General features: G+C 37.8%; 1 protein-coding gene across 2 annotated transcripts in view; it reads left to right on the top strand.

The window, feature by feature from the left end:
* The first annotated feature begins 3,240 nt into the window (after positions 1 to 3,240).
* CNOT4 (CCR4-NOT transcription complex subunit 4) overlaps positions 3,241 to 25,523 on the top strand; it is a 147,828-nt gene continuing 125,545 nt past the window's right edge. For both annotated transcript variants that reach the window (XM_036246161.1, XM_036246162.1), the window contains exon 1: positions 3,241 to 3,454. The gene's annotated coding sequence lies outside the window, so the exon portion shown is untranslated. The remainder of the gene's footprint in view (positions 3,455 to 25,523) is intronic.

The following is a 25,523-nucleotide window of genomic DNA, read 5'->3' as shown; positions in this document are numbered from 1 at the left end:
TAATTGGTTGGTGACCTAGGAAATGTTAGTCTCCATGAGTGATTTTCAACCAGTGTGCTGCAAGAATGTTTAAAACATGCAACACCTGACTATTTAATCAGGACACTGACCTCTTTTCCCTTAGACTGTCAAATGAAAAAATGACAACAGCCAACACAACAAATTTTGAATGAATCAAAATTATATTTATCTTTTTTTGTCAGAGTGGCAAAAAAAATATTATATATTTTTTGGTGTGTCATAGAATTCTATTAATCAGTTTATGTGTGCCATGAGATGAAAAGGTTGAAAATTGCTGGTATCCACCAATAAATGACTCAGTAAGTGTGGTATTGCCCCCTACTGTTGGATAGTCTGGGAGGTGCTTCTAGCCTTGAGAGAGTCAGGGCCAGTAAGCAAGACTTTCTGCAAAATGTTTGAGTGTTCCTCACGTGAAAAATCATTTTGTGCCCCTCATGAGTTTTAAATGCCCCAGCATATGTAAAAAACCTGTTTATAATGATCTATACCGAAAACCTGACCTACTTTATGTATTAACCCAAAGTTGTTTTTTAATTTTTACAGAATTCTAACAGGAAATATTTTAGGAACACATTTACAGTAGACACTGAGGACAGATTAGCGTTGTCCACCAGGGGTGGCCGAAACACCATACTTATGTCAGTTGGCATTTGTAGCTTTCACATTAATGGGAATTTTATTTTATCAATGCCAGCAAATGATGACTTGATTACGTTCTCTAGAATAGTCATGCCTGAACATTTGCATATTGAAATAGAAATTATTATATTACAAATTACTTTCTTTGTTCTTTTTATTTTATATATAGGACATTATTTACAAAATCAAATATGTAGGTAAGTTATACTATCTATGAATTTCATTTTAAGCTAATAAAGGAGATGTTACAGAAATATTTGTTATTACAAAAAGGTATGTTGCACCCTAGTCGGGCAGCTCAGTTGGTTAGAGCAGATAATGCCAAGGTTGCAGGTTTGATCCCCCATTGAGACACTTACAAGAATCAACCAATGAATGCATAAATAAGTGGAACAACTAACCAATGTGTGTATTTTTTTTTTTCTCTCTCTCTCTAATCAATAAAGAAACAAATAGGTGTGTTGGGTAAAGTAAGGTTGAGAACCATTATTGACTTAGATGATGATTAAGAACTATCCTACTTCTTAATGCAATGTTTCTAATCTTTAACAATGGGAAGGATTCTTATTTTGTTCCTTTTATTTGTTTATATTCCACTATAAAATTGACAATGTATCAAACAGAGATTTAAAAAAATACAGGGGTGAGCCCTGGCCAGTTCGGCTCAGCGGTTAGAGCATTGGGCTACGGTCCAGAGACACCCGGGTTCGGTTCCCGCTAAGGGCATGTACTTCCGTTGCAGTTTGTCCCCGGCCCCGGTTGAGTCGTGCGGGAGGCAGCCACTCAATGTGTCCCTTTCGCATCGATGTTCCTTTCTTCCTCTCTCTCCCTCCCACTCTATCTAAAAATAAAATAAAATAAAATAAAAATAAAAAAATACAGGGGTAGGCAAAAGTAGGTTTACAGTTGTTCATATGGAAAAAGACATGCAGGTTATGAGTATTACTAATAAATAAAAATACAAGAATAAACTTTGTTTCCTGTACTCACAACTATAACCCTACTTTTCCCCACCCCTGTACATTTCCTATGCTACTTACCTAAAGGTGAAGCCAAATGATTTACCAATTTTCCTGCTAGATAATGATATTTTGATTCTATAATTAGAAATTTATGCTAAACTGTGAATTTATTAAATATTTTAAGTTTTCACCACATAACCATTGTCTTTAGGCTTCATATTGAAGAAACCAAAACACAAAGAACTAACGTATTTAAAAAAAGAATGAAGGCTTCTTGCTATGAGATTAGGCACACCTAAATTTAAAATTGCAACCTCTTGCCCTGGTGGGGTAACTCAGTTGGTGAGAGGCATGTCCTGACAGGCCAAGGTTGCAGGTTCCATTTCCAATCAGGGTACATATAAGAATCAACCAACCAATGCATAAATAAGTAGACCAACAAATAGATGTTTCTGTCTCTTTCTCCCTACTTCTCTCTAAAATCTATAAATAAAAAATTAAAAAAATAAAATTGCAACCTCTTTACCCATTCCCCTTCCTGGTTTTAATTTTTTTTTTTTATTAGTAATGACAAACTATGCATTTTAATAATACATTTAAAATAATTGTCTCCTCTCCCTTTTTCCTCACCCCAATCCACACTAGAATACACAATTTCTTAGGATGGGAAGAGGGAATTTTGTGTTTTGCTCCCCAACATTTCCCCACATATAGAACAGTGCGGAGCACAGAGGAGCTCAGTGAGTGTTTTATGAATGGAAGAATACACGCAATAAACAAAAACCACTGCTTGGAGCGCTACTTTCACTAGAATTCCAGGAGGCAATCGGAGGAACCAGGAAGTTGATTTCTGTGACTTGGCGCTCCTAGGAACTGCATTCTTATATTCTCTGGGATGTACTGATGTGTGAGGACTTTCTGATCTTAGTGCTCAGGGCTGTGCACAGCTGGATACCAAACTAACACTAATTTGCGCCAAAATCCATATAATGTTCTAAAATTTATATAATCAGAAACACGTTTTTGTAAATGAATGGATCTTCCGTTTCTTGTACACCTGTACAGAGCAATGTGGTTTATTTCTTCACTGGAGACTAAAGGTGAGTATGGCATCAAGACTGGCGGCTCCTAATCCTCTCTTTTCGCAAGCAAACAATTCACTATCAAATCCTCACTCTAGATCAAATCCCGCGCTCCTCCTTACCTTGCCAATCTGCCTCGACCCCGCCCTTTTAATATCTGTGGTAGGCGGGGCAGGAGAGAGACGTTCTTGGTTCCCCCTAAATTGGTTAAGCTCGCCCCGAGTTTTGGTATCCCATATTTGAGCAAACACGGAGGAAACGGAACCACTAACAAGATCGCCGACCAAATGACAGCGGAACAGCACATGCGACCAGAGAAGGAAGCAAAACACGAAGAAAGGCAGTCTAGCAGCCACGTGAGGTGGGCAATCCCATCCGCCCTAGTAGGGAGAACTTCAACTCCCAGCTTGCAACGGGGCGGTTACCTTCCGAGGACTACAGCTCCCAGAGTGCCGTGGGAGCGGCCGCCCACCGCTCCTCCCGCCCCTCCCTTGCCCCTCCCTGCCGGATCAGCGTGCGCCTGCGCACGGGAAGCCGGAGGAGTCTTACCCTAATGTAAGATGGTGGCCCGTCTGGCTGTGGAACCCACCGAAAGCTGAGGGTGTCTCTCTCAGCCGTAAAGGTCGGACTCGCTGAAGCAATCAGGCCCGGTTCTGAAGAGTTTTTTCCCCGACACTCGTCCAGTGGTCTCTTGTGAGGACGCGGCAGCTCTTGGAGTCGGCTAAGGGAAAAGCGAGACAAGGCAGGCGGGTGAGTCTATGCGGGGCTGGGCTTAGGGGAAACCCGGGGCTGACCGGCTACGAGAGAGCGGAGGCTTCGCTGAAACTGTGCAGGCCGCACCCCCCTCTCTCCCCACCCCCCGCCTCATTTTCACCCTCCTCTTCCTTGGTCTTCTTCCTCCTCCTCCTCTTCCTCCCTCTCTCCTCTACGCCACAGCAGTTACCGCCGGGAAAAGGGAGCGGGGCAGACGGCGCCGTGGCGGCGAGCACCGACTCCTTGGAAAAATTTCTTCAATTGGGGAGTCGAGGCGGCTTTTCGTCTTCGGCTCTCTCCTCCACCTTTTTGTTGGGGCAGGAATCTTAGCTCTCAGGACTCCTTGTTTTCCCAGTCCCCTTTCCCCGCTCTGACGTCCTTTCCCAGTGGCCCCCGACTCCCAAGACCAAAGCCATCACTTCCACTCTGACCCGTGCTGCTGCTGCCGCTGCTCACGAATCCCACTGCTCTTGGCTGCTTGTTCTTGCTCCGCTGCTCCCTTCCACTCTGGAGTTAGGCTTTGCCCCCCTCCTGTGCTTGCCATCACCCCCGGTCGGCCTGCCCCGGTGGACACTCTCCCGATGTGTCTAGTCTTGCCTTGGACCGCATCTGTCATTTTAAAGCTGCCCCTGAAGTGTCTAGTGCTGCTGCTGCTGCTCGTCCTAACCCACCTGTTTCCCAGCTTTCTTGGGAATTGTCTGTTCCTTCCCTCTCTGCTGTCCAGATTCTTTCACCATTCGCTTCCAGAAAAAAAAAAGGGGGGGGGGTGCCCCGTGTTGGCCCCTGGCAAGTCAAGGAAGTTGGGAAGTGCATGAAGCGAGGGTAGGGTACTATTACACGTTCTGAGTGAAGAGCGTTTACTTAGGCTACTCTGGAGAGGGACGTTTTCGTTTTGTTTTCAGTAATTTGTAGATTATTCGCTCTGTTGGGAGGGTTCCCCCCCCCCCCTTTTCATTTTGGACCGGTTTGTCCGTGCTGCTAAGCGTTCTTCCGAATTGCCTCTCCCCAGGACACTTAATGTTGGCGCTGATTATACTAACAAATGTTAGCCTTGGCATTTCAAAATAAGATAAATCTGGCACACAACCAAATTCATCTGTGAACTTCACAAACAAATATAAGTGATATTTTGGTTATATGTGGGTTACAGATCCCTTCCATATTGAGCATTGATTATTGACTGAGTTATATTGATGTTCGGCTTAATTGATGACATTTTATTTATGGTTTGAGTGGAAATTTCCTCTCTAGCTAATACCAGACTTAGTATTTTGGCATTTGGGAACTTCTCTCTTTAACATTCTTAGAGTGGTAAGTATCTGAATGCATTATTTTCTTTTGGAAACCCATTAGGTATGTATGCAAAAGAAAAATAGATGACCCTTCCCCCCAGTGAAATGACAAAGTGTGCACATACATGCATTAGGTAGCAATCACTGTCATTATCTACATTAAAAAACAGAAAACTAGAAGCAAGAGGTGTCTGTGTTTTGGCAAAAGCTAAATTGAAGTATACTGACTAATGGCATAATGGGAAGAAGGAGTCTTTGCTTTAATCAGACTACCGTGAAAAAAGAATGACCAGAAAAGCGAACAGGATTACATAAATCAGAGAAATACATCTTAAATTTAAATAAGACATTGTGTTCTTAAGATATATGTAATACATAGTTACCCTTTTAATCACTTTTGCACATTACTGTATTGTGATTTTTACAAATTTTACCTTAATACTTGAGGTGTCTTACATTTGGCATTATGGTCACTTGTGATAAATGGTTTGTTTTAGCAAATATAAACCGAGGTGGAAAAGCTGTTTATAAATCTTCTTTTTTTCTTTTTAGCTACTTAAGCCCCAATTTGGGGAAACTAAATAAATCCGTACTCTTGGGAATTGAAAGCAATTTATATAGCAAACTTTGTTCTAAGTTATAATTTGAGGTTTATAAACAATATTACTTACATTTAGTTTATTAGTAGGATTTAAAAAAATATTCCTTACTTTTCAGTGGAAATGTGTTTAATACAATTGATCTTTACTCTTAAGTAAAAAATGTATTTCATTTTTCTTTGTAATATGCTGGGGGAGAAGCTTTCCACTTTGAACAAACCTAACACACAGGCTTAGGAACCCTTGGCAGTTATACTTGGCTGAATTATAAGCAATGTGTTCTAGGAGAGGACTGTTTGGCAGAAGAGGGTAAATGATTTTAATACATCTTTTTTGTGTAAAGATATTTTTGCCTCACTAAATATATTCTCAAGTAATTTACTCTGCACTGTTTTTTCTGCAGTCATCAAATTCTTAGTTTCAGCACTCTGAAGTCAAAATGAATTTACTTTGGGATCTTTATTACATCTAAAGATATCCAAAGTTGTTTGACATTTTGATAGGAAATAGGGAGCTGAGATTTCAAAATATTTTTGTATGGTTTAAATTTTTGGATGTAACATTATGAACATTACAGCTTCATAATTTCGATTGTAGAAATATTTTCTGCCAGGTTCAGTTGTTGAGTTCTTCAGATGAATAGATTGTTTCTATAGGAAGGTTTTTGGGCACGAATTACTTAAAGCTGACTTACTATAAAATTTGTTTTTATAAAGTTGCACAGAGAAATCTATAATTTTATTAGGATGAGACAGTTATAATCAAATGGCAAAATACAGGAAAATTGGTTTGTAATGCCTTCAACTTCAGTCTAAATGGGAGCAGTGGTAATCACCTGCAGCTCATTATGTGTAATAGAAAGAGGGTGTTGCTTAATAATGAACTCCTTGCATTCGGGCAGTTTTATTTTAAAAATTATTTTACATGTCTTAAGAGAATGGAAAAATACCTTCTCAGCTTAAGCAGTATGTTTCACAAGTCTTCCCTTTCCTTCTCTACTGCTGTTTTAAAGGTGAAGCTACATACACTATTTTAACGTATTTTGGAGGTGGGTGCATGTATGTGGGGGTACCTGCAAATAATACTGGGTAGAATCTATTTTAAGTCAATGTTGTTATTTTTATAGACAAGTTGAAATAGAAAGTTTTAATTTGTAAAAACTTCAGCCTCTGTAAAAATTTAGTTAGCTTTGTGTTATTTAGTACTGTCTCGACTTTTTGTGAAAGAAGTTACATTAATCTCACTTGGTTCCATAGAAAAACAGTAGGGAAATAGGTTATAGAGATTTTTAGTGTTCTAGAAATAGTGTAACTAGAATGTACTACATACTTTTCTCAAAGGAGTTCTTAATCTAAGTGGAACTTATAAATGGTTTGCATCCCGCCGGGATAGCATGTATTGGATAAAACTAACACATACTGAGATTTAAAAAAAATTTATTTTTCAATTACAGTTTGCATTCATCATTATTTTATATTAGTTTCAGGTGTACAACATAGCAGTTAGACATCATATACTTTACAATATGTTCTCCCAATGCAGTCTCAGATTTAAAAAATTTTGTTACCTCAGAGATAATAGGAACAATTTGCAAAATGTCCATTCTTATATAAAATGTGGCAATATCCCTGATACTTTGAAGATAGTAATTTTTTTTTCAAAAGTTGAGTGTACACAAATTATAAAAGTGACATAATTTACTGAATTATTTAGTGGTGCAAGTAAAGAAGATAAGTGGGACTTTTTTCTTTCTTTAAGTGGAACTTTTTAATCAGTATTTAGTGGTTTTCTAAAAGAACTTTCTCTGGAATTGTTTTTAATCTCGATATTATGTGTCCTTTATTAGAAAATATTGTGTAGTAAATGTCAACTTTTTTAAGTGTAGTAATAGTATAATTCAGGCCTAGCTGGTGTGGCTCAGTGGTTGAGTGTGCACCCATGCACCAGGAGGTCATGGGTTCGATTCCCAGTCAGGGCACATGCCTGGGTTGTGGGGGGCATGCAGGAGGTGGCCAATCGATATCCTCTCTCATTTATGTTTCTAGCTGTCTCACCCTCTCCCTTCCTCTCTCTAAAACTAAATAAAGAAAAATAAAATAAAATAAAAAATAGTATAATTCAGTGGGTTTTGTTGCATTTCTTTTTCGTAGTATGATTCTTTTAGTTGTTTTTGTTTTTTTTTTTTATCAAAAAGTAGTTTATAGAAGAGAAAATTTCAACACTATTTAGGTGCCTTAGGTTAGCTTTCCTATATCAGAGTTTTTCTTTTACCAGAAAAGAGAAATTACATGCTACTAAAAAGAAGATGATTATTTTTACTTGCAAGGAAAACTTAATTTTAAAGATAGTACAAGTGCCCTGGCTAGTGTGGCTCGGTTGGGATTTCTGGTCAGGACACACATCAGTGTTTGGCTCTCACATAGATGTTTATTTCTCTCTCTCTTCCTCCATCCCTTCTACTCTCTCTCTAAAAATCAATGCAAAAATACCCTCAGGTGAGGATTAACAAATAAATAAAATAATAATAATAATAAGGATAATACAATTAACAAGGCAAGTTGAGTATGAGTTTCTTTTCCTAAGAACTTTATTTGTGAGGATTGTTTCATTCTTACTAAACTCTGTTTATACAAGAAAGTTGTCCTGTTTTAAACTTTAACTGCATTGGGTGATTGGTGGATGATTTATCGCCCTTAGGATGAACCTTACTATTTGTATATGTGTATATATCAGATATCTGTGCAAAATAAAGTATGATTTAAAAAAAAAAAATTATAGTAACTAAAATCTCACCTCTTGAGTATTTAGAGAAAAGGAAATCAGAATAATCAGATTGGTTTGTATATATACCTAAAACCAATTTGGGGGAAATAAAGTCAAGGCAAAAAGCAGAGTAATGAAAATAAAATGCCAATATTTTAAGATAGTAAGTGTTAACTGCTTTGTAGTAATGCTTTTGGAAGGAATTAGTGAATAACGTAGGGAAGATCGTAGTGAATGAATTATGAAAAGTAGCTATAGACTAAAATGTAAATGAGGTGGAGTATTCTTTAGCAGCAACAAACAAATATATTGTTATTAAGTCAAATATCTCAAATTTCTTAAGCATGTTTTGCAGTCCTTGGAATAAAGAGGAAGCTCTAATTTTTCTGATTGTTGAAGAACCTAATTAATTCCCTGTTAAGAGCAATAGGTGTCTCCAGATTGAATTTCCTGAAATAACATTGGCTGAATTCTAGCAATTTTTTTCCCCCTAATTTTCTGCCTTTCATATTTTGTTTATGATTTTTTTCAGTGTTTTGATTTTCAGCAGTTGTTTGGGTGGACCCTCTTGTGAACACTGTAATTGAATACAAATTTGAAATATAAATAGTGTTGCTTTTGGTGGTAAGGTCAATTTTTTTATGGAGATTCCCCTCCTATTTTGATTAGATCTCTCCTCTAACTAATTTTTATGTAAGAATTAGGATCATGAAAGTTCCCTGCCAAATTAGATCTTTCTAGGACTTTTTTTTTTCTTACTCTAAATGTGGACTTAAGTATTTGTTGGGTAAATAAAATGTTACAACTATTTTGGTTTGTCATTTAAAATGAAGTAAAGAGACTATTAGTATTGCTAAAAAAGAAATTTATTAGTGTGAAAAATTTTAAACAAGTATAAAAGTAGACCTAGCTGTCACTTCAAAGATGATCAATTTATTACTCCCTTGTCCCCTCTCTTTGACCTGGATTATTTTAAAGCAAATCCTAGTCATCACATTATTTCATTTGTACTAGAACTCTTTCGACATAAAATATTTTGATTTAAAAAAAATCAGAATTGTTCAGTTAACTTGTCAAATAATCTTTGAGTACTGATTATAGACCCATTTCTTGGGAAATGGTCCAACATCTAAGAATTTAATATCTTATTGGGTATACTTCCATAATAATAATAATTGTTATTTAAAGTATTATACAAATGATGTGTGGTATATATAGTCTGAGTCATACGTTTGCGTTGGGGCGTCTTAAGACTAAAATTCTAGACCTGGGGCTCCCTGGAGAAAGTGGGACTTGAACAGAGAATGTATACTATTTGCATAGGCAAAACATCCCCAGAAAGAGAATATTCTATACATTCCATGTGTGGGATGGAACTATGAGCAAACACCTAAATGGTGGGACCTACATGATGTGAGAGGGATGTAAGGAGTTTGGTCTCAGTGGAATAAGGTGTTAATTTCTGGAAATGATGTTGGAGAAGTTAGTATAGTAGGGTAGAGCTACATTATGAAAGGTTTATTTATTGTCAAGTTGAATTTGATCTGTTAAACCCGAAGGAACCATTAGAAGTTGGTAGGGGCAGGAGATGACAATAAAAATGCTTTTTAGAAAGATTGCTCTTTCAGTAGGGTGCAGCTATTTTGAGGTTGACAGTTGAGTGTGAAAAATTAAATGTCTAGGCCACCAAGGTAAGGGGCTATCTGAAAGATATTGGTGTGGAAATTCTACAGGATTTGGCAGCTAATTGATTCAGTCTTCTTTTCAGTTGCTTATATCCAGAAATGACACCAAGGTTTTGGAGGATAGAGAACTGAGGAAATGTTGTTTATTTGTCTTTGATAGTAAACTGCAATTTGTTATCTAAGCCCAGCTTTTGGAAAGGAAATGATGCATGATTACTAAAATAAGGTCAACAAATTTCAGTAGAGAAAAGCTACCAGTATTTTCAAATTGTTTTAGATATTTATTCACTGGGGAATAAAAGTTGGAAAGATAAGAAAATTTTATTATATGGTAGTAAGAGATGGAACATATTTCATTTGTAAAAGAATTAATTTGTCTCTCATCTGCTTCTCATGTGTATATGGATTCAAAGGGGTATTAGGAAACTTATATTTGAATAGCCTCTAACCAGTATATATTACTGGGTATCTTTAAAGTTTAATAATGACCTGATTAGAGCAGAAGAAATTCTGATGAAACAGGGCACTAAATATTGTCCTCCAAGCTCCCTTAAGGATGGATAAGGTTAGGTCGGCAGGCCGATGAAGAATGTAGAGACATTATTAAATTAAAGTTTATTCTTTAATTTATTCTTATATACTTTGCTTTGCAAAGGTATTATTAAAAACATTTAGTTCAACAGCAATCATATTTGTTTTATTTGGAATTTTTAAAAGATCTGAGAATATAAAGTTATTCTTTTCTTTATTTTGGTTTGTTGACTTTGTTAAACCACTTTTCTTCATCTATTGTATATTTCTGGATAGCATGTTTTCTTTGTTTTGAAGGAAACTTTCACATTTCATCTTAAAGCAGGGGGAAAATGTAGATTATTGACTTCAGACATTGTAAATAGTAAATGAATAGTACTCTTTATCATAATTTATTCTCTTGCTGCTTCCTTCAGTATGACATGTATTTTCTCTGCATGGTATTTAGCATGCAGATCTCAAGGATTCTCAAAATTGAGTCTGAAACCATCTTGAACTTAGGTTCTTACAGCTTCCAAATTAAATTTATCTTAATTTACCACTCAGTTTTGTTTTTGTTATTATAAAAGCTATGACCTACCATAATGCCATGTACTTTTTAGGTACTTGAGAAATATTAATAAGGATAAAATTGATGATGCAATATGGTACATTATTGGGAAAAATCTGTTTTTCATTGACATTTATTCCATCCTAAGATCTCCTTAATTCTATTTTTGACATTTTTTATTTCTTTAGTTAGCTGTTCATGTGTGCTAATATGGTCACTAGAAAGCTATTATCCTCTCCTTGGGAGTTTAACGGGTTTTAATGTACTAATTTTGGATTTAAGATTGAATTGAGATCTCCTGTGCACAGGACAGTCTTGAAAAGGATTATGCATCTGTCTTATTGTGTGTGGGAGGGAAGTAAATATCAAACATGTAGTATAGTATTTGAGAATATCTTCAGTAGTAGCAGCCAATCCATTGTTTTCCCCAAGAAATTTTAATATAATCTCTTGGAGTGTGGAATCACTTATTAAGTGTCATGGTGAGTTGGTGATAGGGAGAGGAGAAAATGGCTCCCTACACCAAAAATCTCTTCCAGATTTTAATAACTTGAATTAATCTCAGATTTATAACACTTTGCATAGCTTTCATTCATATAATTCTTGGGAGGTTGCTGATTTTATGCAAGTGGCTTTGGAGGTGCCTTGGGTAGCCAGGGAATAAGAAAAGGGAGGAGAGGAAGAAATATTAAGTGAGAAGACTTAAAATTCTAATAATGGCTACTGTGTATTTTTGCCTGAGGCATTCATAGCAGTGGCTCCTTTGCTGCCTTTGGCTATATACTTTAGGTTTCTAAGTTAGGTTGCCAGTACTGATTGAGAAGGCTACAAGTTTTAGCCTTTTCTAAATCAAACTATTGTCCATCTAGGCTTATGCATTTTAATCTTTTCAGTTTAAAGCCTGACATTTTTTCTGTCTTTTTCTCTGCCAGAAAGAAAGGGGAAAGGGAAAGAGAAGAAAATGATAGGTATGGTCCAGCTGGTGTGGTTGAGCGTCGACCCATGCTCTAAGAGGTCGCCGGTTTGATTCCCGGTCAGGGCACATGCCCAGGTTCGGGGTCCAATCCCCAGTTGGGGGGCATGCAGGAGGCAGCCAGTTGATGTTCTCTCTCATCAGTGTTTCTGTCTCTCTCTCCCTTTCCTTTCCTCTCACTCTAAAATCAATAAAGGAAAAAAATTTAAAAAAATAAAAAAGAAAATGCTAAGTATGATACTTCCCATCTGTTCATATGTTAGGGTTATATTATTCGAAGATTTTTTTATAGAAGAACCTCTGCCTTTCATTTTTAATTTTATGTAATCAGTTATAAAATAGCTTCACAGATTTACTAGATGAATCCTCAGAAACCTTTTAAGTGGTCCTTTAACCATACAGTTGGCAATAGGTTGAAGAATATGTAAGGTAGATGCTGAGTGGAACTTTTTTGGAATTTCTTGCTTCTACTAAAATCGTTTGTCATACCGGACCTTGTTCTAATGTGAATTTTGCTTCTAAAAATTAAAGTTAGTCTTTCTTTAAGGTAGTTATCTTCCCTGAATTGTATTCAAATCTATTTTGATCCTGATGAAAACAAGTATGACAGTAAAATATTTTAATATAGGCAGTCTAATAAAAGAACATTTGTTTGTCATGTGTCACCATATAGTCTTTAGTCATGCCTAGCAAATATTTTCAGCAGCTTTGCAGAACTCTGAATAATGTATCATGTGTTTGTGTTTATAGATTGTACTTTTTATTATATGCTACTAAATTCTAGAATTTTAAAAATTTGGCATGATATTAAAGGAAATATTACTCCACTATTTGGAGTAAAGGACTAACTTAAATGATTTTTCATAGTTAAACCTAGTTTTCCATGCAAACCCTTTGAACTCTCCTTGTTTTTTGTTTTTTTTAAATTTGCACCCGAGGATATTTTTCCGTTTATTTTCAGATAGAGTGTGAGGGAGGGGGGGAGAGAGAGAAATGTGAGAGAGATACATCGATTGGTTGCCTCCTGCACGACCCTGCCAGTGCTGGGGACTGAACCACAACCCAGGCATGTGCCCCTTGACCGGAATCGAACCTGAGACTCTGGTCAACTGGCTGACGCTCTAACTGCTGAGCCAAAGTGGCCAGGGTTGAACTCTCCCTGTTTTTATATATTGCTTCTACTAGGATTATAGTATGGAGCCAAACTGCCCAACTGTGAATCTTGGCCCTAACCACTTACTGCTTGTCAGACTTAGAGCAAGTTACTTTACCCTTTTTGGGCCTCAGCTTCCTCAGTTGTAAGATGGAGATATTAGCATTGTTGTGTGGAGTAAATTAATTAATGTACACAGAGTGCTTGGAATAGTGTTTGGCACAACAGTAAACCCTGTAAAAGTGCTTGCTATTTTTATACATTTGAAAGAATAAAAAAAGACATTAATTTTTGAACACTTAGCTTTTTATTCAATATACTTTTTGTTGTTGTTAATCCTCACCCAAGCATATTTTTTCCGTTGTTTTTTTTATTTTGGACAGTGAAAGGGAGGGAGAAGGAGATAGATAGAGAAAGAGAGAGAGAGAGAAAGAGAGAGAGGTAGAGAGACACAGATATCGATGTAAGAGAGACACATTGTTTGGTTGTCTCCCGTACGACCCTGACTGGGGCTGGGGATCGAACCTGCAACCAAGGTACTTGCCCTTGACCGGGAATTGAAATTGAGACTCTTAGGTCTGTAGGCCGATGCTCTAACCACTGAGAAAACTGGCCAGAGCTCTATATACTTTTAAATGTCTAGGTAGGAACTGAACGTGTTTTCTTTTTTATTGTCATTTTGTTCTGTTAATCTTCACCAGAGATATTTTTCCATTGATTTTTCTTAACTTTTTTTTTTTTAAATCTTCACCTGAGGATATTTTTCCCTTTTATCTTTAGATAGAGTGTAAGGGGCAGGGGGAGAGCAAGAGAGAGAAACAGTGACTGGTTGCCTCCCTCATGACCCTGACCAAGGCCGGGGACGAACTCCAACCAAGGTATATGTCCTTGACCGGAATCCAACCCAAGACTTATCAGTACTTGGGCCGATGCTCTAACCACTGAGCAAAACTGGCCAGAGCAATTTTTCTTCTTTTTTTTTTTTTAGAAAGAATGGGAGAGAGAGAGGAAGGGAGGGAGAGAAACATCAATGTGAGAGAGACACATTGATTGGTTGCCTCCCGAATGACCCCGACTGGGGCTGGGGATTGAACCTGCAACCGGTATGTGCCCTTGTTCAGAATCGAACCCTCTACCCTTCAGCATTGGGCCAGTGCTCTAACCGCTGAACAAAAGTACAGGGCTGGACACATGTTTTCAGTAGTTATTTGATCAGCAGGAAACACAGGTAAGGTGTTTAAGGGGGTAATCAAAAGGACGATATCTGGAAATTTTTTTAAATCCGGGAGTAATGGAAAATGAACCTGGATAGGTATGATAGAAAATGATGGTGGACAAATGTTTTGAACAAAAGCACCGAAATTTAGATTTAGATTTGGTTGATAAGAGGGGAATCATTGCAAGGTTGTATTTTTATTTTATTTATTTATTTTTAATCCTCACCTGAGGACATTTTTGTTGTTGTTGTTGTTTTGTTCAGATAGAGTGGGAGAGAGAGAGAGAGAGAGAGAGAGAGAGAGAGAGAGAGAGAGAGAAACATCGACGTGAAAGGGACACATTGAGTGGTTGCCACCCGCACAACCAACCGGGGCTGGGGACAAACTGCAACCAAGGTACATGCCCTTAGTGGGAACTGAACCCAGGTCTCTGTGGACCGCAGGCTGATGCTCTAACTGCTGAGCCAAACCAGCCAGGGCTATTTTTATTTTTTTAAAGTCAGGAGAGTGATATGTTTAAAATAGTGTTTGTGTGGTGGTGGTTTTGAGTGTCCTTGGTGGGATAGATTTTTTTTGTTTTTGTTTGTTTGTTTGTTTTTGTTTGTTCTGTTCACTGATTTATCCAGAGTGACCCATACAGTGTGCCTGGTAGAGAGAAGGTGCTGCTCAATAAATATTTTTTGGATAAATGAATCTTAAGGGAAACTGAGCTAACAGAGATAAAAGCACAAAGGACCCTAATTAAACTTTTGGGATTCCCTACCTTTAAAGGGGTAGAAGTGAAAAAGTATTAAAGAAACAGCAGCAGAGGTGGAAGGAAGATGGAAAAGTATAAGTCTTAGAAAACATAAGAAGAAATTAATCAGGAGAGAGAAATCACAGACAGGGTCAGGAAGATCCAGCATGGTATTGCTTCTATTTCAAGAAGAAAAGGAATTGACATAGTCTACCACAACATTCAAGGAGAATAAAAATTAATAAAAAGCCCTTTGGCTTGTGGTGTGATAATCACTAACTACACTAGATCAATTTTATTTTATTTTTTTTTTATTTTATTTTTTTTTTTTATCCTCACCCGAGGATATTTTTCCATTTTTTGTTCAGGTAGAGTAGGAGGGAGAGAGAGGAACAGAGAGAGAGAGAAACATCGACGTGAAGGGACACATCGAGTGGCTGCCACCCGCACGACTGACCAGAGCCGGGGACAAACTGCAACCGAGGTACATGCCCTTAGCGGGAACCGAACCCGGGTCTCTCGGGACCGCAGGCCGATGCTCTAACCGCTGAGCCAAACCGGCCAGGGCTAGATCAATTTTAATAGACTGAGAATATAACTGGGAATGTAAATCAAATTGGGGAGAGGTTAAGGAAGGTAGTAAGTGGAGATTGTAGGTAAGGACCATTTAGTCTAGCAAATGACTGGAAAAATGGCAAGATAGCATTATAAGAGCAGCTTTCATAGTTATTGAATATGTACTTGGAGAGATTCTATATATTAGAGATGAGAAAACTTGAAGCAGTTTATTCTGAATGTTAAGTTTTTTGGTAGACAAGATGTTATACATGCCGTTGCAGGGCTCTGCCACTTACTGACTTTCTAATCTTGGGGAAAGTTGCTTAATTTTTTGTGTGTTTCAGTTTTCTACATGGAGGCAATGAATGGTAGCACCTATTTCATAGATTTGTGGTGAGGATTAAATTATTTAAATTTTTTTAATCCTCACCTGAGGACATTTTTGCATTTATCTTCAGATAGAGTGGGAGGGAGAAAGAGAGAGAGAGAAACATCAGTACAAGAGAGACACATCGAGTGGTCGCCACCCACATGACCCCAACTGGGGTCGGGGACAAACTGCAATCGAGGTACGTGCTCTTAGTGGGAACTGAACCCAGGACTCTGGTCCACGGGCCAATGCTCTGACCGCTGAGCCAAACCGGCCAGGGCAAAATTATTTAATCTTTTAAAAACACTTAGAACAATGTTTGGTATATGGTAAATGTATGATAAATGTTAACTAGTACCATCCACTGCTAAAGGGGAGTAGGATTAGAAACTTGATGAGAAGAAATAGGAGAAAAAGAAAATAAAATTATTGCCAAGATGTGGCAAGAACCAAATGAAGAGGCCTTAGAACTTTTGCCCTCGCTGTTCCCTCTGCCTAGAGAGCACTTTTCCAAATATCTATCTCAACTTCTTCAGACCTTTGTTCAAATGATCTCCTTTTCACTAGGCCTACCTTGACTATTTACAGTTAAAGTTCAGGCCCCTCATCCTATTATTTGTGTTGTTTTACATTTTTTCTGTAATACTCATCTTCAAACATATAAACCACTTATTTGTTATATGTACTGTTTATTGTAAATCTCCATCTACTAGGGTATGGGTGTCTGTTTTCTGATGTATCCCAGGTTCTGTAAGTAGTACTTGGGATATAATAGGTGCTCAGTATATGGTTTTTGAATTAATAAATTATTTAACCATTGAAGTTGGGCGGGTGGAAAAATGAGTTCAAGTGCTGGTGGTGCTATTTTTTGGAGGAGAGCCAATTTTCTGAGACTGGTGGACACTACGTGAAAGTTGACCTCAGAGACTTCTTCTTTCTCAAATGAGTTTTCTAAGTCCAATTTGATACTGGTTTTCCTGGAAATCACTTGGGAAACCCATTGGATGAGGAAAGGAAAATGTATGATGAATCTCTCTTTTTTGATACAATAATTATATTTTACATTTGATTAGCTAATAAAACCTTATCTTTGAGTGCTCATTAGATGTGAGGCACTGTTCTAATCTCTTTATATTACTAATTTAAAAAAAATCTACAACAACCTTACAAGTACATTACAGTTTCCTTTGCAAGCCATCATGAGGGTTGAGGGAGAAACAAGCCTTTTGCACTGAGACTAAGAGCATGCTTCCCCGGACTATTGTGTTCTATTGACAGGGAGCTTCTGATACCTCATTCCTCCCACTAACACTCACTTGACACTATTGTTTGTCTGAAGTCCATCAGGACTAATCTTATTATATATGTCTTTTATCCCTTTTTATGTTAGTCACTATCAGTTTCCCAGCTGACATTTCATGTCTCCCACTTTAATACTTACAACGTTCTTAATAATTTCTATCTTTTCACTCTTCTCCATTATCAGAAGAATTTTCCTGTGTGCTTGTTTTTTCCCTGAACATTTTCTCTTCTTTCTACTTTTCTGAAGATACTTTTTCCCTGCAGCCCTCTTACATGTTGGCTGTTGTTTTTAATTTTTTCTTATATGCCACCATCAAAGGTCAGCAAGAAATCCCATGAACTGAGATTTAAGACTACATTTCCCATTCTGACCTCCTACATTGAATTGGAGTCCAAGAAGGAGACTGGTTCCATTGAGCCTGGAAATGGGGCAAGAGTCTTCCATTCTCTTACTCTCCCTAAAACTTGTCTGTTAACAGGTTATGTTGTCCATAAACCCTCGTGTTTGCTGACATATACTACACCCTGGGTTTTTTCTTATCTTTTGTTGACTGTTTTAGCTCCTAGTTCACTGTCACTTTTACCAACTCTGCCTCTTTTAATTCTTAGTAATTTCAACATATGCTATCTATGGTACTTCTAATACTGTAGCCTATTAAGTTCTAAAATTCCTCTTCTCTAATGATCTTGCTCTCTACCTTACCTCAGCCACACACTCTGTGGTCATATTGTATGCTTTGTTATTACCAATATATTGAGCCCCTTCATGATTTTCAATTCATGCAGACCTTTGTATGACTACCATCTATATTTTCAGCTCATTCTACCTACTATCCCAATTCAATAATCTTTTATTGTCATTAGGACCTCCAGTCCAGAGATTCTATTCCATTTTCATTTTCACTATCCCTTGCCCCCTTGATTACCTTTCTTCCCTCCCTCTCTAGTGTACATTTGTGAGTTAGTGGTCAGTTACTATATTCATTCTCTTCAATATACTCTCAACTCCATTACTCCTTTCTTCATACTTGTCAAAATCCCAATTCTATGTAATTCATATTCTCTTAGTACTTTCATGTCTGCACCAATGTACCTGCAGATGACTGAAGAAAAATACAACAATATGAACATTGTCACTTTAAATTAATGGGAAGAAACCTCAGGTGGCCCTTAATATTGTTTGACAATCATACTCTATTTCCTTAATTTATTCAGTTTCTCCACTCCTAGACGACTTAGTATATACTCCTGCCTTTCTCTTTAAACTTTCAACTGTCCTCCTCATGCTCACTTTCAGTTGATAGACCTGCCTTCTACTCCATTGAGAAAATAGAAGCAGTCAGAAGAGCATTTACAGACTCCACATCTTGTGTACCTACTGATCTCACTCATAGACCTTGCTTGCCTTCAGCTACTATAGATGAACTGTCTTTGCTTCTCTCGAATCCCAGTCCCTCTGGTTGATGCATTAGATCCCATCCTTTTTATTCAGTCTGCACATTGCTGTAGTAATTTCCCCCCTCTGGTACATCATCAGTTTTTCCTTCTCTTCTGGATTATTCTCATCAACATGCAAACATGCTATTATTTTTCTCACAGAACTCTCTTCTCTTGATCACTCTTCCTTGTTTTTCTCTATTTCCATTGCTGAGGAGAACCCCTTTCTTTGAAGCATTGTCTAAATGTACTTGTTCTAGTTTTTTCTTGTTCTCTCTCACACCTATTCCAGTCTGGCTTTTGCTTCTACCATTTATACTAAGATTGTTTTTGTATAGGTCTCCCAATAGTGACATTGTTAAATTTCATCAGATTTTTTTTTTTATCTTATGTAATCAATATACATTTGATGAATTTTTTTTCTTCTTCTTTGATATACTTGATTCACTTGCCTTTTAAGATACCTCATCCCTTTGGTTTTTCTCAAAACTCATTGTCTGCTCCTCAGTCTTTCTTGGTAGATCCTCCTTTTTTGCCTGCCTCTATCATTGGAATATCCCAGGACTTAGTTTACTTTGATTATCCTCTCTCTCTACCCTCACTACCTTTGTGATCTCTGCTAGTTTTATGGCTTTGAATACCTTCCAAATGTTGATAACTCTTAAATTTATTTCTCCAGTTCAGACTACTCTCCTGAACTTTCGATTTGTATATCTAGTTGCCTACTCAATAGCTCCACTTGAATCACTCTTAAACATCTCAAACTCACCATGTCCAAAATAGAATCTTGTTTTTCCCTCCCATTTCTGCCCTGTCATAACTGCTCCACCCATATGCATAGCCTTTCTCATCTTGAAGGTTGGCACTTTCAAGTTGGTCAGACTAGAAATCTTGGAGTTATTTTTTATTCTGTTGCTCACACATCCCACATTCATTCTTTCCATCAGGAAATTGTTGGCTCTACCTTGAAAACACACCCAGAATTCAATCAGTTTTCATAATTTCCATAGCCACTATAATCTCTTCCCTGGGTAATTGCAACAGCCTTCTAACCAATTTCTTTGCTTTTACCTCTTTTTCTGTAGTCTCTTACTAACACAGAAGGATCCTTTGAAAACATGTTAGATGGCAAGAGATTTTGTTCTACACTTAGAAAATGTCATGAGTTGATAAGATTAGAGAGTATTCTAGTCTACCTTATTTTACTAAATTTCCTTGGCTAAAAGGCATCTTTAATGTAGGCTTTGATTATAATAGTTTTTATGAGTGGGGAAGGAGTTGTAAGGGATACATAGTTCACGGCCTTCCTCTTTTCTTCCCATTAACCCTCCACCCTACACACAGGAAGATTTGACACCTATATCCTTGAGGAAATTGCAAAGAAAGGGTGTGATTTGGTTGATATTCCAAAAAGTTGCTTTAGTGGAAAACTGGATCACCCTTTCTTTTTAAAAATTTTTGTAAAAATTTATTTGTGCAGCCCTGGCCAGTTTGGCTCAGTGGTTAGAGCGTCAGCCTGCAGACCAGAGAGTCCTGGCTTCGGTTCCCGCTAAGGGCATGTACCTTGGTTGCGGTTTGTTCCCGGCCCTGATTGAGGTTGTGCAGGTGGCAACCAGTTGATGTGTCTCTCATGTTGATGTTTCTTTCTCTCTCCCCCTCCCTTTCTCCCTCTGGCTCTATCTGAAGATAAATGAAAAAAATGTCCTCGGGTGAGGATAAAAAAAAAATTTATTTGTGCAAACAGGATATGCCTGGAAGGAAGATCTCAAAAGACTGAAAAAAATGGGCTATTTAATGAAATTTCCATCAGAATGATACTAAACATGATAAAAAAAAGGAAATTTATTTAAAAAAAACAAAAACGAAGAAATGTGTAGAATTGTGGGAAATTTAAAAATATTTGGGTACTGTAAGTTGAATGCACTTGTGATAATGCTAATGATTTCTAGAGGAGGTATATGGTACTACATATAAAGAAGCTTGGAGGTTGGTTAGTAAAAAAATAACTTATCTCTGCATTCTTTGAAGGCAAATGTTCTTTAATGAGTTTTTCTTTGATGACCTTACAAAGAGTCCTCTTGTACCAGGATCAACAATCATATCACAAATTGTGATGTTGTGTATGCATTACTATTGATTTTAGATCTTTTCAGATTATTGTATTTAATCTCTTGGTCTGAAGGCAGATATATGACTGTTTTCTGAAGCCGTTTCTTAGACCTGTGTTGTCCACAGGCTACATGTGGCTATTGAGCACTTGAAATGTGTCTAGTCTGAATTGTGATGTGTGCTAAGTTCAAAATGCCCACTGGAGTTTGAATCCTCAGTACAAAACAATATCTCATTAGGCCCTGGCAAGTTTGCTTCAGGGGTCAGAGAGCCCACATACCAAAAGGTCATGGGTTCGATTCCCAGGCAAGGTCATGTACCTGGGTTGCAGGTTTGATACCTGGTCCTGGTTGGGGTCGTGCTGGAGGCAACTGATTAATATATCTCTCTTTTTTAAATTTTGTTTCCTTTATTGATTTTAGAGAGAGAGGAAAGGAGAAGGAGAGGGAAAGGGAGAAAGAGAGAGAGAGAAACATCAGTGAGAGAGAACATTGATTGGCCGCCTCCTGCATGTTCCCCACTGGGGATTTGGCCCACAATCTGGGCATGTGCCCTGATTTGGAATTGAACCGGCCACCTCTTGGTGCATGGGTCAACGCTCAACCATTGAGCAATACCGGCCGGAGTAATGTGTCTCTGATCGATCTTTCTCTCTCTTTCCCTCTTCCTCCCTCCCTTATACTCTCTCTAAAAATCAATGGGAAAATATCCTTGAGTGAAGATTAACAAAAAAAAATATATATATATTTATTTTCATTAGTAATTTTAAAGATAATACACATTGGCTTATTTTGCTTAGCATAATATTCTTCAGGTCCTCCCATGTTGTCTCAAAGGATACAACATTTTTCTTTCTTACAGCTGCATAGTGTTCCATTGTGTATATGTACCACAGCTTTTTTATCCACTCATCTATTGATGGACATTTGGGCTGTTTCCATATCTTAGCAATTGTAAATAGCACTGCTGTGAACATAGGGGCACATATATTCTTTCTGATGGGTGTTTCAGGTTTCTTTACTTTTTGTCCTCACCCGAGGACATTTTTACATTTTTTGTTCAGATAGAGTAGGAGGGAGAGAGAGCGAGAGAAACATCGACATGAAAGGGACACATCGAGTGGCTACCACCCATACAACCCAACAAGGGCCGGGGACAGACTGCAACCAAAGTACGTGCCCTTAGCGGGAACTGAACCTGGGTCTCTCTGGACCGCAGGTCGATACTCTAACCGCTAAGCCAAACCGGCCAGGGCTGTTTCAGGTTTCTTATGATATATTCCTAGAAGTGGGATCATTGGGTCAAATGGCAGTTCAGTTTTTAATTTTTGGAGGAAATACCATGTTGTTTTCCATAGTGGCTGCACCAGTTTGCATTCCCACCAGCAGTGTACTAGAGTCTCCTTTTCTCCACACCCTTGCCAGCACTTGTTTGATCATTTGTTGATGGCGGCCATTCTGACAAGTGTGAGGTGATACCTCATATTTGTTTTAATTTGCATCTCTCTGATGATTAGTGACTCAGAGAAAGACAAATACCACATGATCTCACTTATTTGTGGAATTTAGTGAACAGAAAAAGTTGATGAACAAAATAGACCTAGAGAGATAGAAAAGAGTATGGTTCAGACTGACAAACCTCAGAGGAGAGGAGTGGTGGGGGAGGGATGAGATAAACCAAAGAACCTATATGCATGTATAGACAGCAATATCTGGTGGGGAGCGGTATAGGGAGGAAGGTGTCTGGGGAAAAAGGAGAAACATCTGTAACAAAAATAAATTAATTAAAAAAAAGTGTAATAGAGCAAAAAAATGTAATACACATTGCATTGATAATATATTGGATATGTTGGGTTAAATAAAATCAATTACCTTTATGTTTTTATTTTTTTAGAGAGAGGAAGGGGGCCGAGAGAAACATCAATGAGAAAAACATTGACTGGCTGTCTCTTGCATGCCCCCTACTGGGGATCAAGCCTGCAACCCAGGCTTACCCTGACCAGAATCAAATGAGCGACCTTTTGGTGCACAGCGGCCAGCGCCTGGTTGTTGTTTTTTTAATGTGGCTAGTAGAAAATTTTAAATTATTCATGTGGTTTGCATTATATTTTGCTTGGACACTGCTGTCTCATTTCTTTTCTTTTTGTTTTAATCCTCATCTGAGGACACCCTTGCACTTTGAGATATAGAGTGGGAGGGAGAGAAGGAGGAAGAGAGAGAGAGAAATATCGATGAGAGAGAGATCCATGGAGTGGTCGCCACCCACACGACCCCAATCGGGGTTGGAGACAAACTGCAACTGAGGTACGTGCCCCCAGCGGGAACCGAACCTGGGCCTCTCTGGTCTGCAGGCCGATGCTCTAACCGCTGAGCCAAACTGGCCAGGGCTGGACACTGCTGTCGTAAACTTACCTTTCTCTTTGCCCCAAAACTTTTGGAGTTATTTTAACTCAGATGTGTTCTGTGATATATTGTAATATAACAATAAAATATATTTTTTGGCTGGTTTGGCTCAGCGGTTGGAGCGTCGGCCTGTGGACTGGAGAGTCCCAGGTTCGGTTCCGCTAGGGGCATGTACCAAAAAAAGAAAAAAAAAAATATATATATATATATTTTTATTTTTCTTGTTAATTAACTTTCTCAAGACCTGAGTTTTCTTTCCCCGGTGGGGAGGATGCAGGAGGCAGCCAATCCATGTTCTCTCATCTTTGATGTTTCTATCTCTCTCTCCCTCTTCCCCTAAAAATAACAAATAAAAAAACCTGTGGCAGCACCTGACTGAGTCAGTGTAGGTTTTTTTTCCTTTATTTGTTTATTTGTTTACTGGGTTTTATGCTCAAACAGACAAAATGTCTTTGCTCATATGCAAAAGTTCAGTGAATGCTTTTTAGGGTTAAGCTTTGAACTGTGTTTAAAGTCAAGTGGCATATGCCTCAAATCTGGGTAGTTTTTAAGTGAACAACTGATTATTTGGTAGCTGTGGACTATTTAAAGGGAGATGTTGACCTCTGAGCTCCAAAATACATTTCAAATTAATCCATGTTATGTTGTTAATTTGTTAATAAAGACATTAATAAAAATGACTGTATTAAGCACTTGAAAATAATTTATTTACTGGAGTAAATTCACATTCTTTAAAAAACTGTTTGTTTTTTTTTCTTTATTGATTTTACAGAGAGAAGAATGGAGAGGGAGAGAGAGAGATAGAAACATTGATGAGAGAGTACATCGATTGGCCGCCTCCTGCATGCCCCCAACTGGGGATTGGGCCCACAACCTGGGCATGTGCCCTGACCGGGAATCAGACTAGCGACTTCTTACTGCATGGGTCGACGACGCTCAGCCACTGAGCCACACCGGCTGGGCTAAATTCACATTCTTATATGGATAGCTTTTGATACACTCAGATAGACAGAAACAAAATTTTGCTTCTTGTCATTTTTCTGGATTTTAGACCAGGAATCGAACTGGCAAACTTTCGGTGCACAGAATGATGCCCAACCATGTGAGCCACACTGATCAGGGAGGTACCATAACATTTTGATTACTGTATCTATGTAGTAAGTCAAAACATCAGGAAGAGTGATTCTTCCGACTTGATTCATATTTTTCAGAATTCCTTTGGGTCTTATGGAATTTCTTTTCTTTCTACACAAATTTTAGAATAAACTTTTATCTATACCTATAAAAACGTCTTTCTGGGAATTTGCTAGGAATTGCATTATACCTATAGATCAATTTGGGGAGTGTCAATATCTTTACTATTGTGTCTTCCAGTTAGTGAATACAGTCTCTCTAATTACTTAGATCTTTGATTTTATTCATTGACATTTTGTAATTTTCAATATACAGATCCTGCACATGTTGTTTTAGATTTATACTTAAGTATTTCATTTTCTTTGAAGCAACTGTAAATGACATTGTATTTGCAATTTAGATTTTCACACGTTTAATGTTAGTATATAGGAATGTGATTGATTTTTGTGTATTAATGTCATATCCTATAATCTTGCAGAATTCATTTATTAGTTCTAGGGGATTCTTGATTAGATTTATTGGGATTCTCTAGGTAGAAAGTCATGTCATCTGCAAAAAGGGAAATTTTTTTCTGTTTTGTTCCAATCCGTTTGCCTTTTATTTACTTTTCTTACTGTGTTTGCTGGCTAGAGCCTCTATAACTATACTGAATAAGATTGATGAGAGCAGCCATCCATGCCTTTTACTTGAGTTTGAGTTTAGGAGGGAAAGTATATAGTTTGCACTATTAAGTTGTGATGATAGCTGTGGGATGATAGCAGATGTTCTTTATCAAATGAGGTTTGTTAGTCTGTTCCCTACTTCCATGATTCTGGATCTCTTTTGCTCGACAGCTTATTTTGTTCATTATGTTCCACAAATAAGTGAGATCATATGGTACTTGTCTTTCTCTAATTGGCTTATTTTGCTTAGCATAACACCCTCCAGGTCCCTCCATGTCGTCTCAAAGGGTAAGAGATCTCTCTTTCTTACAGCAGTGTAGTGTTCCATTGTGTAAGTGTACCACAGCTTTTTTATCCACTTACCTACTGATGGGCATTTGGGCTGTTTCCAGATCTTAGCTATTGTAAAAAGTGCTGCTATGAACACTGGGGTACATATATTCTTCCTGATTGGTGTTTAAGGCTTCTTAGGATATATTCCAAGAAATGGGATTACTGGGTCAAATAGCAGTTCCATGTTTAATTTTTTGGAGGAAATACCATGTTGTTTTCCATAGTGGCTACACCAGTCTGCATTCCCACCAACAGTATAT

The sequence above is a fragment of the Molossus molossus genome, unplaced genomic scaffold (genome assembly GCF_014108415.1).
Source record: "Molossus molossus isolate mMolMol1 unplaced genomic scaffold, mMolMol1.p scaffold_m16_p_7, whole genome shotgun sequence".
In the NCBI taxonomy this organism is placed as follows: domain Eukaryota; kingdom Metazoa; phylum Chordata; class Mammalia; order Chiroptera; family Molossidae; genus Molossus; species Molossus molossus.
Note: the sequence above shows the minus strand (reverse complement) of the source record. Positions and strands in the feature narration are given on the sequence as shown.